The following is an 18,462-nucleotide window of genomic DNA, read 5'->3' as shown; positions in this document are numbered from 1 at the left end:
CACGCCAAGACCGTAGGATCCTACGCAGTGCCGTAGGGGACCGCACCGCCACTTCCCAGCAAATTAGGGACACTGTTGCTCCTGGGGTATCGGCGAGGACCATTCGCAACCGTCTCCATGAAGCTGGGCTACGGTCCCGCACACCGTTAGGCCGTCTTCCGCTCACGCCCCAACATCGTGCAGCCCGCCTCCAGTGGTGTCGCGACAGGCGTGAATGGAGGGACGAATGGAGACGTGTCGTCTTCAGCGATGAGAGTCGCTTCTGCCTTGGTGCCAATGATGGTCGTATGCGTGTTTGGCGCCGTGCAGGTGAGCGCCACAATCAGGACTGCATACGACCGAGGCACACAGGGCCAACACCCGGCATCATGGTGTGGGGAGCGATCTCCTACACTGCCCGTACACCACTGGTGATCGTCGAGGGGACACTGAATAGTGCACGGTACATCCAAACCGTCATCGAACCCATCGTTCTACCATTCCTAGACCGGCAAGGGAACTTGCTGTTCCAACAGGACAATGCACGTCCGCATGTATCCCGTGCCACCCAACGTGCTCTAGAAGGTGTAAGTCAACTACCCTGGCCAGCAAGATCTCCGGATCTGTCCCCCATTGAGCATGTTTGGGACTGGATGAAGCGTCGTCTCACGCGGTCTGCACGTCCAGCACGAACGCTGGTCCAACTGAGGCGCCAGGTGGAAATGGCATGGCAAGCCGTTCCACAGGACTACATCCAGCATCTCTACGATCGTCTCCATGGGAGAATAGCAGCCTGCATTGCTGCGAAAGGTGGATATACACTGTACTAGTGCCGACATTGTGCATGCTCTGTTGCCTGTGTCTATGTGCCTGTGGTTCTGTCAGTGTGATCATGTGATGTATCTGACCCCAGGAATGTGTCAATAAAGTTTCCCCTTCCTGGGACAATGAATTCACGGTGTTCTTATTTCAATTTCCAGGAGTGTAGTTGCCTTCACACAATAAATATTTGCGTTTGTTGTATCTCATCGCAATTCAGTTGTCATTATATACTCACTGCAAGACTCTTGAGAAGGAGCGACTCATAAAACAAGGATAACCATTTTAAGAATTCCGTCCTGCGCGTTACCCAGTGTAATTCCATTGAGACATACGAAAAAGGAGAGGAGAAAGACCAAGTTAAAGCACTCCGCATTCCTCACTAAATGATGTAGTCCAACGCGAAGGAGCAGCATAAATTTGTAACAAACTCTAGCTTGAAACGGTTTGGAAAGTGCTTTGTGCATCACGGAAAGCTTACACGTAATACCCTGACAAACTACTTTTCGACAAGAAAATTACTGCCCCAAGTTACAAAGGAGTCATAAAACAACGGCCAACTTGTTTACGTGTCATTAGCATCGAAAGAAAAGCCAGCATGTTTTCGTAAAGTAGCTAATAGCAGAGAAAAGGAAATGAACACTGTACTTTCAAACTGATCTATGCTGTGTGCTCCTCCAGAAAGACAGTTCTCGGTTATGTAAAATCAGTGACACATTCGTTTCGCAGGTCTGACTCGAAATAAGTAAACAGTAATGAATTTAAAACTGGACTGGAAGAATAAATCTCAAATAAAACGGTCAGCGTCTGATACTTAGTTGACTGATTTTAATTAAACTTTTCCCATTGTAAGGACGCAGTGTAAAATCTTAAAATAGCCACGCGAAAATACAAACCAGCAAATATTTCGTTGCCGTTGTGAGCAGTCTATTTTTATATGGCCCGTAGATTCTTAAGTAGTATAAGGCTGCTCTAATTGTTCTCTTCAGCTACCAGGTATAGCGTTGTGGCACATCTCTCGCAGTGTTCCAATATTGCTTCAAATTTACTTTTTGCTGACAGCTTAATTTTCTGTGAAAACGGAAAACCGAGAACTGTCTTTCTGGAGGAGCACACAGCATAGATCAGTTTGAAAGTACAGTGTTCATTTCCTTTTCTCTGCTATTAGCTACTTTACGAAAACATGCTGGCTTTTCTTTCGATGCTAATGACACGTAAACAAGTTGGCCGTTGTTTTATGACTCCTTTGTAACTTGGGGCAGTAATTTTCTTGTCGAAAAGTAGTTTGTCAGGGTATTACGTGTAAGCTTTCCGTGATGCACAAAGCACTTTCCAAACCGTTTCAAGCTAGAGTTTGTTACAAATTTATGCTGCTCCTTCGCGTTGGACTACATCATTTAGTGAGGAATGCGGAGTGCTTTAACTTGGTCTTTCTCCTCTCCTTTTTCGTATGTCTCAATGGAATTACACTGGGTAACGCGCAGGACGGAATTCTTAAAATGGTTATCCTTGTTTTATGAGTCGCTCCTTCTCAAGAGTCTTGCAGTGAGTATATAATGACAACTGAATTGCGATGAGATACAACAAACGCAAATATTTATTGTGTGAAGGCAACTACACTCCTGGAAATTGAAATAAGAACACCGTGAATTCATTGTCCCAGGAAGGGGAAACTTTATTGACACATTCCTGGGGTCAGATACATCACATGATCACACTGACAGAACCACAGGCACATAGACACAGGCAACAGAGCATGCACAATGTCGGCACTAGTACAGTGTATATCCACCTTTCGCAGCAATGCAGGCTGCTATTCTCCCATGGAGACGATCGTAGAGATGCTGGATGTAGTCCTGTGGAACGGCTTGCCATGCCATTTCCACCTGGCGCCTCAGTTGGACCAGCGTTCGTGCTGGACGTGCAGACCGCGTGAGACGACGCTTCATCCAGTCCCAAACATGCTCAATGGGGGACAGATCCGGAGATCTTGCTGGCCAGGGTAGTTGACTTACACCTTCTAGAGCACGTTGGGTGGCACGGGATACATGCGGACGTGCATTGTCCTGTTGGAACAGCAAGTTCCCTTGCCGGTCTAGGAATGGTAGAACGATGGGTTCGATGACGGTTTGGATGTACCGTGCACTATTCAGTGTCCCCTCGACGATCACCAGTGGTGTACGGGCAGTGTAGGAGATCGCTCCCCACACCATGATGCCGGGTGTTGGCCCTGTGTGCCTCGGTCGTATGCAGTCCTGATTGTGGCGCTCACCTGCACGGCGCCAAACACGCATACGACCATCATTGGCACCAAGGCAGAAGCGACTCTCATCGCTGAAGACGACACGTCTCCATTCGTCCCTCCATTCACGCCTGTCGCGACACCACTGGAGGCGGGCTGCACGATGTTGGGGCGTGAGCGGAAGACGGCCTAACGGTGTGCGGGACCGTAGCCCAGCTTCATGGAGACGGTTGCGAATGGTCCTCGCCGATACCCCAGGAGCAACAGTGTCCCTAATTTGCTGGGAAGTGGCGGTGCGGTCCCCTACGGCACTGCGTAGGATCCTACGGTCTTGGCGTGCATCCGTGCGTCGCTGCGGTCCGGTCCCAGGTCGACGGGCACGTGCACCTTCCGCCGACCACTGGCGACAACATCGATGTACTGTAGAGACCTGACGCCCCACGTGTTGAGCAATTCGGCGGTACGTCCACCCGGCCTCCCGCATGCCCACTATACGCCCTCGCTCAAAGTCCGTCAACTGCACATACGGTTCACGTCCACGCTGTCGCGGCATGCTACCAGTGTATGCCACGGCAAACTGGCTGACACTGACGGCGGCGGTGCACAAATGCTGCGCAGCTAGCGCCATTCGACGGCCAACAGCGCGGTTCCTGGTGTGTCCGCTGTGCCGTGCGTGTGATCATTGCTTGTACAGCCCTCTGGCAGTGTCCGGAGCAAGTATGGTGGGTCTGACACACCGGTGTCAATGTGTTCTTTTTTCCATTTCCAGGAGTGTATATTGCCGGCTGGGGTGGCCAAGCGGTTAAAGGCGCTACAGTCTGGAACCGTGCGACCGCTACGGTCGCAGGTTCGAATCCTGCCTCGGGATGGATGTGTGTGATGTCCTAAGGTTAGTTAGATTTAAGTAGTTCTAATTTCTAGGGGACTGATGACCTTAACTTCTAAGTCCCATAGTGCTCAGAGCCATTTGAACCATTTTTGGCAACTGTATTAAATTGGGGGTATAGTGAGGAATTAACTGTTTTCTGCACTATGTGATCGAAAGCATCCGGACCCCCTATGTAATGCGGAACTGACCATTAGATGTTCCCCGCTGGTATAAAACAAGATTGGGAGCATTGTGTGCTTAGGAGAAAAACATTAACAGCAGAATTGGTTGGTGGGGAGCGATCAATGACTTTCAACGTGGGTTAGTTATTCTACATCTAAATGTACGTAGGTACTCGGTAAGGCAACGTACGGTGCATGGTGGAGGGTACACTGTACCACTACTAGTCATTTCCTTTCCAGTTCCACTCACAAATAGAGCGAGGGAAAAACGACTGTCTACATGCCTTCGTTTGAGCCCTAATTTCTCGTATCTTATCTTCGTGGTTCTTACGCGCAGTATATGTTGGCGGCAGTAGAATCGTTTGGCAGTCAGCTTCAAATGTCGGTTCTCTAAAGTTTATCAACAGAGTTTCCCGAAAAGAACGTCGCCTTCCCTCAGAGATTCTCATTTGAGTTCCCGAAGCGTCTCTGTAACACCTACGTGTAGTTCAAACCTACCGGCAACAAATCTAGCAACCCTCTTATGAACTGCTTCTATGTCTTCCTTCAATCCTATCTGGTATGGATCCCAAACACACAGGCAGTACACAGGCACCAGCGTCCTATATGTGGTCTCCTTGATAGACGAAACACTCTTTCCTAAAATTCTCCCAATAAACCGACCATGCACAGTTCTCATATGGTCGTACCAGCTCATATCGCTTTGTATCTTTATGCCCAGATACTTTAACAACTTGACTGTGTCAAACAGGACACCAATAATACAACAGTGACAATAACAAACGTAATTGATAGGTTCAAATTAATGATATGAATATAATAGAGGGAAACATTCCACGTGGGAAAAAAATATCTAAAAACAAAGATGATGTAACGTCATCTTGTATCTTCCTACAGTCACTCAACTTCGTCACCTTACTGTATACCACGACATCATCAGCAAACAACTGCAGATTGCTGCCCACCCTGTCAGCCAAATAATTTATGTGTATAGAGAAAAACAGTGATCTTATCGCACTTCCCTGAAACACTCCTGAAGATACCCTTGTTTTTGATGAACTCCCGCTGTCGAGGACAACTTACTGGGTTCTATTACTTAAGAAGTCTTCGAACCAGTCTCGTATCTGTAAACTTATTCCATGTACTCGTATCTTCGCCAACAGTCAGCGGTGAGGGACCGTGTCAAGTGCTTTCTAGAAATATGAAATCTGTTTCTTGCCCTCATCCATAGTTCGCAGTAAAAGGAAAATGTTTGCGAGAGTATTGAAAAAAAATCAGTGTTAACTAAAGTGATTTTGATCTTTTTTGTCGGTTGTAATTGTGAAAGTATTTTTCGATTAAACAAACTATATTTTTTTCTCACTGCATGTGCTTATTATTGACGTGGGAACGCTTGCACATACTGCAGAGTCACCTCGCATAGCTATTTAAACTCCTCCTTTGTAAGCCCTTTGCCGGCCGCTGTGGCCGAGCGGTTCTAGGCGCTTCAGTCCGGAACCGCGGTGCTGCTACGGTGGCAGGTTCGAATCCTGCCTTGGGCATGGATGTGTGTGATGTCTTTAGGTTAGTTAGGTTTAAGTAGTTCTAAGTTCTGGGGACTGATGACCTCAGATGTTAAGTCCCATAGTGCTCAGGGCCATTTGAACCATCTGTAAGCCCTTTCACAAAAAAGTAAACAAATATTATGTTTCGTTTGAAGTTTTCCAATGCAGTTTGGAACTATCTGAAGCCGTGTTAATTACGCTGAAGAGCCAAAGAAACTCGTACAACTGCCTAATATCGTATAGGTGCCCTCGCGAGTACGCAGATGTGCTGCAACGTCACTTGGCATGGACTCTACTAATGTCTGAAGTACAGCTCGAGGGACCTAACACCATGAATCCTCTAGGGTTGTCCACGAATCCGAAAGAGTACGACGGGGTGGAGATATCGTCTGAACAGCACGTTTCAAGGCATCCCGGATATGCTCAATAATGTTCAAGTCTGGGGCGTTTGGTGGTCAGTGGAAGTGTTCCTGGACCCACTCTGTAGCAATTCTGGATGTGCTGTGGTGTCGCATTGTCATGCTGGAGTTGCCCAAGTCCGTCGGAGTGCACAATGGACATTAATGGATGCAGGTGATCAGTCAGGATGCTTACATGCGTGTCACCTGTCAGATTCGCATCTACACGTATTAGGGGTCCCATCTCACTCCAACTGCAAACGCTTCACACCGTTACAGAGCCTCCACCAGCTTGACCAGACTCCTGTTGACATGCCGGGTCCTTGGATTGCTGAGGTCTTCATACCCGTACGCGTCCATCCGCTCGATACAGTTGGAAACAAGACTCGTCTGACCAGAAAACATGTTTCCCGACATCAACAGTCCAATTTCGGTGTTGACTGGCCCAGGCAAGGCGTAAAGTTTTGTGCCGTGCAGTAATCAAGGGTACACCAGTGGGCCTTCGGCTCCGAAAGCCCCTATCGTTGATGTATCGTTGAGTGGTTCGCACAGCTGATACTTATTGATGGCCTAGCATTGAAATCTGCAGCAATTTGCGGAACGGTTGCAATTCTGCCACTTTGAAAGATTCTCTTCAGCCGTGATTGGGCTCGTTCTTACAAGAACTTTTTCCGGCCGCTGCGATGTCGGAAATTTGTGGTTTTACTCGATTCCTCATATTCACGTTACACTCGTGAAATGTTTGTACAGGATAATCCCCATTTCATCGCTACCTTGGAGATGCTGTCACACATCGCTCGTGCGCCGACTATAACACCACGTTGAAACTCACATCTTGATAACCTGCCATTGTAGCAGTAGTAACCGATCTAACAACAGCGCCAGACACTTGTTGTCTTACAAAGGCGTTGCGGAATTCAGTGCCGTATTTGGATACGCATGTCTGTACCAGTTTCTTTGGCTCTTCAGTGTAGATTTATAAAATATAAATTATATATAAAATATTATCATGTAATTACAGTACAGTATCATGTTATTATACTTAATGCAGTATTCGAATTCTGGAATGGAGATATCAATAAAAAATGATCCATTTTAACTCTAAATGAGTGCTAGTTACGGAAGCTCCATCAATTAGTGATGGTAAGGTAGAAAACGTTAAATTCTACCATCCGGAATAGAGACGTATCATATATTTCGTATGAGCCACACCGGTTTCAGTGACTGACAGAATGAACGATGGAAACTGATAGGGCCGCAGCAATGCGGTAATGATGCAGGCGGAGAGAAGCGGACCTGGGGCATTGTATAAGTTCTCGGGTTGCCGCGGAAGGGTCATAATTGAGGTTGTGGCTGAGCCCTCATGTCCAAACTGATTCCCCCTGGCTATCGCACAGTGCGAGAGTGAACTTCATTAACATGATGAACGCTTATTTTTTGATGGTAGAATATTTTTAGTAGATGGTGGCAAATAAATTGTATTTGTTGCAAGTCATGTTTAACCTCCAATGCTGCTGTGATGAATCACTTTGTTGATTTTACCATATTCAGGCAAGAAGAAGAAAACGGAGTATCTAGTGTCGTATTCTCAGTTTCCTTGCCACGTCAAATTGGAATGAAAAGTCGCGTTTTCGTATGTAAGCCTATCAAATGATGCCACAAAGAATTTCAAAGCCTACGGTCTCAGACTTCCAAGGTGTACGATTTGCAGGAAAGCCCTGAAGTGTTCTGCTGACACCTATCGCTGATACTGGTTTCCCATCTATAGCCCAGCAAATATCTCACCAAATTAATGACCATTATATTACGTGATAACGAACATCACATCAAAATCTCTTTGATTTTCGATGAGTTCATCAAACAAGTCAAAGCCTGAAAGCGATTGTTTACCAAAATGGCTGTGGAAGATACGTTGAAACTGTTAACAGGTCACCAGCGTACTGAGATACGGTGGTTTCTTCGCACAACAACAACCAGTTACTTTTTCTGTCATACATTTGCTCCTTCACAAACTGTAGCTTGCTAGTAAAACTTAAGTAATTACTATCATTTTTAAGTCGCTAATGCATTGAGCCATTGTGGAGCAGATATTGTCCAATTTGACCTAAATATCCACACAGTCACTACTTTGAAACTACTCGTATGACAAAGTATGGTATATGACGTAGAGGGGCATCACTTAATACCCTCCTGCAGTTGCTGGAAGACGCTTTACAGTTTTTCAGATATATTTCTGCACTGAGATCTCTTAACTGTTACGTAGAGCACGAAAGAAATAGGATATCTTTGAGGCAGAATCTTTAAAATAACACGAAATCCGCGATAATCTTATAGGAAAAGTGACAAAAACGTAGTTGTTTCGCTCTGTTCGTGAAATCATCGTAGCTCGTAATCTCATCCCCCTCACACGTTCTCTAAAATTTCGTTCCTTTCGACACAGCATTGTTTTTTGCTCTTTCGTCTGGCGATTTTCTTCCAGCAGAAAGATGAACTGTCATGCAGGGTGTTTGTCCAGGAAAGAAAGAAGGAATAGCATCATATGTCGATTTGGGAGCTGTCCCACGAATTGTTAGCGCAGAAGCATCTGCCGTTCTCATTTTCTCCTGAGTAACTAAATGTTTCTCGGCGAAGAGCTTAGCGCATCGCACAGAATTCTTTCCAGAGTTGAAATTTGCGCAATGAATAACTCACATGTGTGCGAGTTTTGGAAATGAAAATGTTGAAATATTTCTTCCCTCGTTCGTCTTGTAATTTACAATATAACCTGGTACACGGAAGGGACGCCCCATTTCGAACACCTAAAACAAGTACCAGTACGGTGCATCCTTTTCAACAGCAAGTAAAGACATTCTACTCGCGATTAAGCGAAGACGTACTTGTATCTCCGTCGGTTTGTGGACTGCTTCCTAATATGAAGGCATGCAGATCTTGAAACAAATTCAACTCAAGAAAAGCTCAAATGCAGGCCGTGGTCCTCACACTGTCGCTAAAAGCTTACTGAACTCGCGAACCCCACAGCCGGGATCCCACTTCGTGACGTCACGCGGGCTACCTGTCAGTTGTCGGAGGCTCTATATAGCTTAGGCTACGGCTCGCCTCTATTATGTTAGTACACTGTGTGTTTCGAATAGACATGTTAGTAATACGACGCTTCCGAATGTGGCCGGCAGAAGTTTTTGCGGCCACGGTGGAGATAGTATTTCAGCCGAATTGCGCTGCCGCGCACTGGCGAAGGGGGTCGCAAATATCACGTTCTGCACGCCCGTCACGGCGTAATTAATGCGTGTCCATATCGATCCTGATTAGTAATACGAGAAGTTAACAATAGCACCAACAATAACAATAATGGCGCGTACGGCAGGGGTTCGCTCGGACCCCTCCGACGGTGCGGTAATTTCAACCGCGTAATTTCGGGTGTACCGTATCGATTGCACGGGGAGTCAAGCCCCGCCTGTGGCCGTCCGGCGTCGATCCGGGGACCGCTGCGAACGAGTGCCAGCCGGGACCTCTGTACAGGGAAGTGGTTGGGGGGTGGGGGGGGGGGGGGGAGGGATGGGCGGAACACACGCCAATCAAGTTGGCAGGCAGTCGTCATTACATTTTACGAGCGCGCAGGCTCTGTCTGGCTCTCAATGCCATCCATCACCGCAGGCCGGCGCGTTTGTCGCGCTAAATGAAACTTACTATCCATCAGCTTTGTTCACCTGCGCAGGCCAGGTCTAATTAATGGCAGACAGGAATTGCGCGCCACGGACTTCCAATAGTGCCATGCCCGCGTTCCGCAATGCAAACGCGTACCCGGATTTTTTTTTGTGTGTGTGTTTTGTTTCTAGTGTGTGGCCGAGAGAGCAGAAGGTGGACGGGGGGGTTGCGTTTGTGGTCAACCGCGACAGCAGCATATGCACGAAACTGTGTAGCTGAGTTGTGTTATGTGCTCGGAATAACGTGAAAGGCAGACAGCAAGCTTTTGTGAAAGCAGTGATTTAAAGCTGTGGGTATTTGTCGGCTATACTTTGCGTAAACTCCCGAATCCGTAACGTACAGTTTTTTAACTACGCAACGTACGCGTGATATCGAAGCTGGATTTTAATTTAGGTAACTTCTCTAAAAATTCGTTTACAGATTGGAACGAAGTGTTCAGTAAAGTTAACCGTGATAAACAGTGGGGCAGTTCGGAGGATAGAGATCTGACAATGTGCCTAATCTACCCTTTACACCTTGAGGTATGTCTGAAAATTTGAATGTAAGCACAAAAAATACTGTTGAAATAAGTCTTCATGTAGAAATAGTAAGCAGCTAATCAGTTGCAAAATAGAAAGTTCACTAAAACCAATTTACCATGTTTTCAACCTTTATAAAAACGTCTTCTTCAGAATGAAATAATGGCAACTGAATTACAGAGCTACGGCTATATTTTAACGTACCTCTTCCACAACATGTAAGCCGTTGTCAACGTTTCCTTCTGAAAAAAACCGTCTATATAAATACTAAAACCATGGTTAAGAGGTTTTAATAAAACTTCCATTTTGCAGGTGATTGGCTGTTTACTGTTTGTATAAGAAGAGTTCATCCTAAGTTGCTGCTCCAGCCACGTACAATATTTTAAAAAGTTTAAATAAATACTGACGAAATCGGAGGGGGACTAAGAAGGGGCAGGGATTTCTGAAGATTAAGAACTGAATCAAATTTTTAAATAGTTTACTACGTCATCAGCACTAGATTTTTTTCAGTTACTGCACTGGTTACGATGGCAAACATTTTATTCAGTATTGCAATTATCTGTGCTTTTAGTGAAAGCACGTTGAAGTGATTGCGTCTTTCTGAATTATGATACGAAATGGATGCTCCTCTAGTCCGATAGGGAAAGCTGGCTTAAGTAGCCAGCCTAATGAAAATACTGTTTTCTTCAATACATCTATATAAACTGTACTCGTTATAACTATAATACAATTACATTACTATTCATATCTTCCTTCTTTAATAGAAAAGCGAACGTTTAGAATTCATTCTATTTCATCCGTTAGGTACGGTAAACTGACGGGAGGCACAGAAAAGAAAGGGTTAGGCTCAGGAGAAGTGGAATCTCGTTTTCTACGGCTTATCTTCGTATGTTTCTCCCTAAACTGTGTCACACAATCGTTGCCTGCCAGCTTTTTCTCTTTGTTGAACAGATGTGGTAGATTATTCCTCTCAGCAGTCAGAAATCCAAGTGGCGAAAATAAGTTTCTGATATGCAGTAAGATCACCATACCATGTCAAACAGTAATATCACAAATTGAATCCGCCTTGATGCAAAACACCTTGTTATTCGGTTATTTCTTTATTATCCCAAACTAGTTTCGGCGACAAATATCATTATCATCAGTGGGTTTTTTAATCTAAAACATGCAGAAATGGTATGGTTGTACAAACACAGTAAAACATTATTACATTTTTACAAATCGTCTTTTGAAATATAGTTTTATATAGATATTTTCACACTACCTTATATATTGTATGCTACAGCATGTTTTAAGCAATTATTGGCACTGTTTGTGACATATTTTTCTGTGCTCTTTTTTTTCTGTTGCCGTCTTTTTAGTTGGCGAACATAATGTCATCTGCAACCATGAGAGTGGCTGTTAGTAAACAAATACTCAAAGGTGAACTTCGTATGTCAGCAGTATATACTTTGGGTTGTTATAGTGTTGTGGAAACCAGTTATTTTGGTGTGTATTTAGCTGTTGCTTAGCTATTCGTGTACTCATGTTCGTTGGATGGTGTGTGGCTGCTTTTTACACAGAAAAACAAAACTTTGCACTTTGTTTCCGATCCAGAATATTACGCCATCTTGCTGTTCGCGTGTGTCGCGAGAGGTGTCTCGCAGGTGGCGAGAAAGGCTATGAAAAACTGTAGCGCGAATTACGACGACTTCTGTTCATTATTAATGTCTCTGTGTGTGATGGCACCAGGTGTGTACAAGATGGGATGCGAATGTGGGAAGCAATATATAGGACAGACGCAGCTTTGCGTCTCACAGCGCCGCAATGAACACATCAGGCATGTACGCTTGGGTCAGACCAACAAATCTGCTGTGGCGAAACATAGTATTGACGAGAAGTCGCTTTCGAGGACACAGAGAAAATATGCAGTACAAACGGATTTTGGGACTCAGTGATCAAAGAGCCCATAGAAATACAGTTACACGAAAAACCCAATCAACCGCGACAGTGGCTACCATCTCAGCACAGCCTGGGAGCCTGCAATCAGGAAAATCAGAGAAGAACGTTCCGTTCCACCAAGGGCTACGGACGGAGCAGACAGAGACGGACCCCGGGACACGAACCCCGCACACACGTCCCCCCCCCCCCCCCCCACCACCACCACCATCACCGGCCACTCCAGGCGCATCGGGCGATTCCGCGCACGCGTGATTTTCCGGCGGCGGGAAGCGGAGAGCGGTACAGCAGAGATATCAGCCCGTGACCGATTCCTTCGAGAAGCAGTTTCAAGCGGCAGAATCCCAGGATGAAGAGCATGAAGAGATAGTCCGTCGTCAACTGGCCGTCTTCCTCAATGCTGAGGAGGACCCAGAAGACGAACCCATACTTTTCGCCGCCGAGGGCATGGCAAAACTAATTAGGTATCTCCCTACAAAAAAGGCACCAGGACACGACGGTGTCACCAATCAGCTAGTCAAAAATCTCCCATCCACGGCGATCTCGCACATCGCGAATGTCGTCAACGAGATTACTCGATCCCGCGAGTTCCCAGCTTGCTGGAAACACGCGGAAGTGGTCGCGATACACAAACCAGGGAAAGACCCTCTATTCCCGCAGCACTACAGGCCGATTAGCCTCATGCCAACTCTCAGCAAGATCTATGAAAAAAATTGTTCAAATGGCTCTGAGCACTATGGGACTTAACTTCTGAGGTCATCAGTCCCCTAGAACTTAGAACTACTTAAACCTAACTAACCTAAGGACATCACACACATCCATGCCCGAGGCAGGACTCGAACCTGCGACCTTAGCGGTCGCTCGGTTCCAGACTGTAGCGCCTAGAACCGCTCGGCCACTCCGGCCAGCAAGATCTATAAGCGCTTCCTGCTGAGACCCATACAGGAACATATTACCAGAGAGCAACTTCTGCCGGATTTCCAATTCGGGTTCCGGCAGAACCGCTCTGCCCCACAACAGGTCATGAGGGTGGTTGAGGCAGCCACAGAGGGCTTCAACCACAGAGGTTACTGCGGATAGTGCTACTAGACGCAGCCAAAGCCTTTGATTCAGTATGGCATAGAGGGCTACTCTACAAGTTGTACACACAAGGGTTTCCCGGGAGCATAGTTCAGCTGATCAAGAGCTAGCTCACAAATAGGAATTTCTCCGTCAAAGTAGAAACTGCCACCTCCACCAGGAGGCGTATTCGTGCTGGGGTGCCACAGGGATCGGTCCTGGGGCCCGTATTGTACAGTTTGTACACTGCGGACACTCCAACGGCCCCCCTAGTGCACACTGCGCAGGACGCGGACGGCACAGCCTGCTACACGAGAAATGGGAACAAGGACCTGGTCATCCGTAGGCTACAAAGGATTTTAGATGACACAGAAACTTGGGCCCGTCGCTGGCGTATCACCATCAACTCTGAAAAGACGCAGGCTATGATTATTACCCTCAGGCTCGGAAGGCGCGAACCTCCTCAACGTCCCCCCCCCCCCCCCCCCCATATTCACCTAAACGGAACCCAACTCCCCTGGCGCAGAACCGCCAAATACCTTGGCTTAAACTTGGACCCTCGTCTTACGTGAAAACCCCACGTAGACGAGGTCCACAGGAAGGTCTGCGCCAGAATGTCCATCCTATACCCAGTCCTGAACTCAACTAGCTCCCTTCCATGCCCAGTAGGAGTAAATGTGTACCAGGCTCTGATCCGGCCAGTAATGGAATATGCGTGCCCCGTCTGGGGATACGCGGCAAAGCAGCACCTGGACAAACTCCAGAGGCTGCAGAACCGCGCCCTCAGGAGGGCATTGCATTTACCCCTTGGATTCCCCATAGATGATCTGCACGCCGCAGCTGAAATCCCACTCCTGAGAGAGCATTTCCAAGATCTGGCAGGGGCCTTCTATGAAGGTTCTTCCAGATCGGGAAACGCCCTCATCCACTCCCTATGTCGGTACGACAGGTCCCGCGACAAGCACAAGCGCCCTGTGACGATCTTCAACGATTAAGTCGAAGAGAAAATCCCAACACCCAATCCCTAATCCTGTTCCTTCCTATATGACACCAATCATCTCGCCTACCTCAGGCAAGTACCAGACACAGACAGAACAACCATCACATATCATAGACACCAAAAAACTATAGAAAAATCACTCACACACGTTCACAGGGGAGTAAAAGCCGAAAGGCTACAATCTCCCCCTCACACTTCCCAAAAGAGGGGAAAGTTAAAGATGTGAGCAGCGATATCCGGACACTTCACCTGAAGACGATGAAGACGCATTCCATCGAAACGTTGCTACGAGACGACGACGCTACTCGGTTGGCAACCCTTGAAGACTTCATATATTAAATTCGCCGAGAAAGTCTGCACTCACATACACCATCTCGATTTTTCCCGGCCGGCCGCGGTGGTCTAGCGGTTCTAGGTGCGCAGTCCGGAACCGCGCGACTGCTACGGTCGCAGGTTCGAATCCTGCCCCGGGCATGGATGTGTGTGATGTCCTTAGGTTAGTTAGGTTTAAGTAGTTCTAAGTTCTATGGGACTGATGACCACAGATGTTAAGTCCCATAGTGCTCAGAGCCATTTGAACCATTTGATTTTTCCCGATATGAGTATCGAACCATTCTGTTGCTGGCTCCAGAAATTCACGTTCGCCGTCACTTGATGCGTAATACAGTGGCCAAAAGACGTATCAGGTCGGCTGCCCTGGGAAGCCTTAACACCCCCTCGTACTCACAGAAAAGCCGGCCCGACCCGGCCTCACGTGTTTCTGTCACGGTCAATGCAGGCGTCCCTCGTCCAGTCACAGATCACCCACATAAGGAATGAAGAGCAAGCAATGTCCCGACACTAGTAGAAATATCACCAATAAAAATCAGAGCACTCACTACCTGTATCATTTACAGCAATGACCTTTCTCTTCCTGACCCCAGCGAGAAATATAGCTAAAATGATACCAAATCAAAAAAAAAAAAAAACAAAAAAAAATTAGAAGAATGAGAGGGGACTCGGCACAAGACGCTTGTAACCTCTCAGGAGAACACTTACGTCGCCATTCTCGAAGAGCACCAGCCACCACTCGCTGATTTAGGAAGGCTAGGAGGTGCAGACGTGGCAGAGTTGTCAGCGCAGCCGCGAAATGTCTCTAGGATATTAATCGCGCGATCCTACTCCTGGGCGGCGACAGCTTTTCGCCCAGATTAACAAAGTGGAAGCTCTAGAAAGCACTGCGCGGGCAGCTCTGCGGCGAATGATCAAAGGCGAGGCGGCGGCGGCTACTGCGACTGAATGAGCGCGGCCCGGCGCGTCGCGGCCCGAGGTATTAAGAATGTCCTTTGAGTCCGCAGACAAGGAGCCCAGTGGGAGCGCGCGCCGGCCGACATCTATATCTGGCGGGATATTGGGCGCGACCTGCGCGGCCGTCCTTCCGCGGCCGCCTTTCAGGTCCGGAGTCCGCCCCGCCTGACAGCGAGGCGGATATTAAGACACGCGCCTCTTTCGCCGGCCATTCACCGTGGCGCGGCCAGCGAGCGCGGCTGCCGGACCATCCGACTCCTTCCGGGCGCGCTTTCATCTCTCGCGAACAGCTCTTAGCTTCACGTCGACTCTTTCTCAGCGCCACAGGCAATTTCCTGCAGGCTCCCAGTCAGGCTGCCGGTGCCAAATCCGGACAATCGCTGACACTTCCTCGTATTTCATGTACTGGGGAGCTTCTATAGCGCTGGAAATAGAAATCGTCGTTCACCTACTACTTCCACTCAGCTATGTTTTTTGCTTCAGAGCCGTGCGGCGCTTCGATATGTATCGAGGCAAACGTGCGCGAAAGCGCGATTCAGCGGCCAGCTTAGCATGCCGCCAGAGAGTCATGCACTCGGTTTGCAGCGTCGACTTAACGCAGCCCCAGAAGAACTCGGTCTCCGATGTTGCACACCACAGAGGGATGGACATCCAACAGCAGCTCCTGCCGATTGTTTCGGTCATGGGCAATACAAGCAGCTCACGCTACATGTCTGACGAATACGACGTTAGAATTTGGTGGAAGACAGCCCTGTGTCTTCTGTGTTGGCCGGCCGGAGTGGCCGAGCGGTTCTAGGCGATACAGTCTGGAACCGCGCGACCGCTACGGCCGCAGGTTCGAATCCTGCCTCGGGCATGGATGTGTGTGATGTCCCTAGGTTTGTTAGGTTTAAGTAGTTCTCAGTTCTAGGGGACTCATGACCTCAGAAGTTAAGTCCCTTAGTGCTCATAGCCATTTGAACCATCTGCTGTGTTGTATCTATAGAAATTACAGCCAGCGTGGCCTGACTGAGCCACCTGGGCTTCTTTGGTGAGCATCTTAATGTGTAAACAACAGTAAGATGACAACAGTCTTCGGGTAGCGATATGCACATATACAGACAGCGGTAATATCGCGTACACAAGGATAAAAGGACAGTGCATTGGCGGAGCTGTCATTTCTACTCAGGTGATTCACGAGGACACGTTTCCGACATGAATTGACCTCACGGCGAGAATTAACAGACTTTGAACGCGGAAAGGTAGTTGGAGCTAAACGTCTGGGACTCTCTGTTTTGGAAATCGTCTTGGACCTAAATAGTCCGAGATCCGCAGAGTCAAGAGTGTTTGAAATTCTATGAAAAATAAATGTAAGCTATAGGAAAAGACAGGTAATATACAATAACAACCGAGAGGGAGCAATTAGAGTGGAAGACCAAGAACGAAGTGCTCTGATTGAAAAGGGTGTAGCCCATCGATGTAGTCTTTCGCAACTACTGCTGAATATATACATGGAAGAAGCAATGAAGGAAATACAAGAAACATTCAAGAGTCGGATTAAAATTCAAAATGAAGGGATGTCAGTTTAAAGATTCATTGATGACATTCCTACCCTCAGTGAAAGAGAAGGAGAACTGCACGATTTTCTGAGTGGAATGAACAATTTATTGAGTACAGAATATGTATTGAGAGTAAATCGAAGAAAGACGAGAGTAATGAGAAGTACCACAAATGAGAGCAGCGAGAAACTTAACTTTAGGATTTCTGATCATGAAGTAGATGAAGTTAAAGAATTCTGCTACCTAGGCAACAAAAGTAACCTGTGACAGACGGAACAAGGGGCACACAGAAACAGACTAGCAGAGGCAGAGAAAGCAATTCTGGCCCAGAGAAGTTTACTGGTACCAAAAATGGGTCGTAATTCGCCGAAGAAATTTCTGAGAATGTACGTTTGGAGCACAGCGTTTTATGGTAGTGAAACATGGACTGCGGGAGCAAAAAAGAATCAAAGCATTTCAGATGCGATGCGATAGAAGAATGTTGAAAATGAGGTGGACTGCTAAGGTAAGGAATGGGGAGGTTCTGCTCAGAATTGGCGTGGAGGACAAGAAGAAGGGATGGGATGACAGGACATCGATTAAGACATCAGGGTATAACTTCCGTAGTACATTAGGGAGGTGTAGAGGGTAGGAACTGTATAAGAAGACGGGGATTGGAATTCATTCAGCAGATAATTGAGGACATAGGTTGTAAGTGCTACTGTGAGATGAAAAGGTTGGCAGAGAAGAGGAATTCGTGGAAGGCCACATTAAAGCAGAAGACTTGTGACCCGAAAGGGACGTTAATTTTTATTTAAAAATGGTAGTCTTTAAAAAAAAAAAGGACATAATTTTTAAGCGTAGTGGCAGGAGTTGGACTGGAAAATACACTACTGGTCATTAAAATTGCTGCACCACGAAGATGACGTGCTAAAGGCACAAAATTTAACCGACAGGAAGAAGATGCTGTGATATGAAAATTATTAGCTTTTCAGAGCATTCACACGAGGGTGGCGCCGGTGGCGACACCTACAACGTGCTGACATGAGGAAAGTTTCCAACCGATTTCTCATACACAAACAGCAGTTGACCGGCGTTGCCTGGTGAAACGTTGTTGTGATGCCTCCTGTAAGGAGGAGAAATGCGTACCATCACGTTTCCGACTTTGATAAAGGTCGGATTGTAGCCTAGCGCGATTCCCGTTTATCGTATCGCGACATTGCTGCTCGCGTTGGTCGAGATCCAATGACTGTCAGCATAATATGGAATCGGTGGGTTCAGGAGGGTAATACGGAACGCCGTGCTGGATCCCACGGCCTCGAATCACTAGCTGTCGAGATGACAAGCATCTTATCCGCACGACTGTAACGGATCGTGCAGCCACGTCTCGATCCGTGAGTCAACAGATG

This window comes from Schistocerca piceifrons, chromosome 1 (assembly GCF_021461385.2).
Source record: "Schistocerca piceifrons isolate TAMUIC-IGC-003096 chromosome 1, iqSchPice1.1, whole genome shotgun sequence".
Lineage (NCBI taxonomy): Eukaryota > Metazoa > Arthropoda > Insecta > Orthoptera > Acrididae > Schistocerca > Schistocerca piceifrons.
This window is presented reverse-complemented; position numbering follows the sequence as displayed.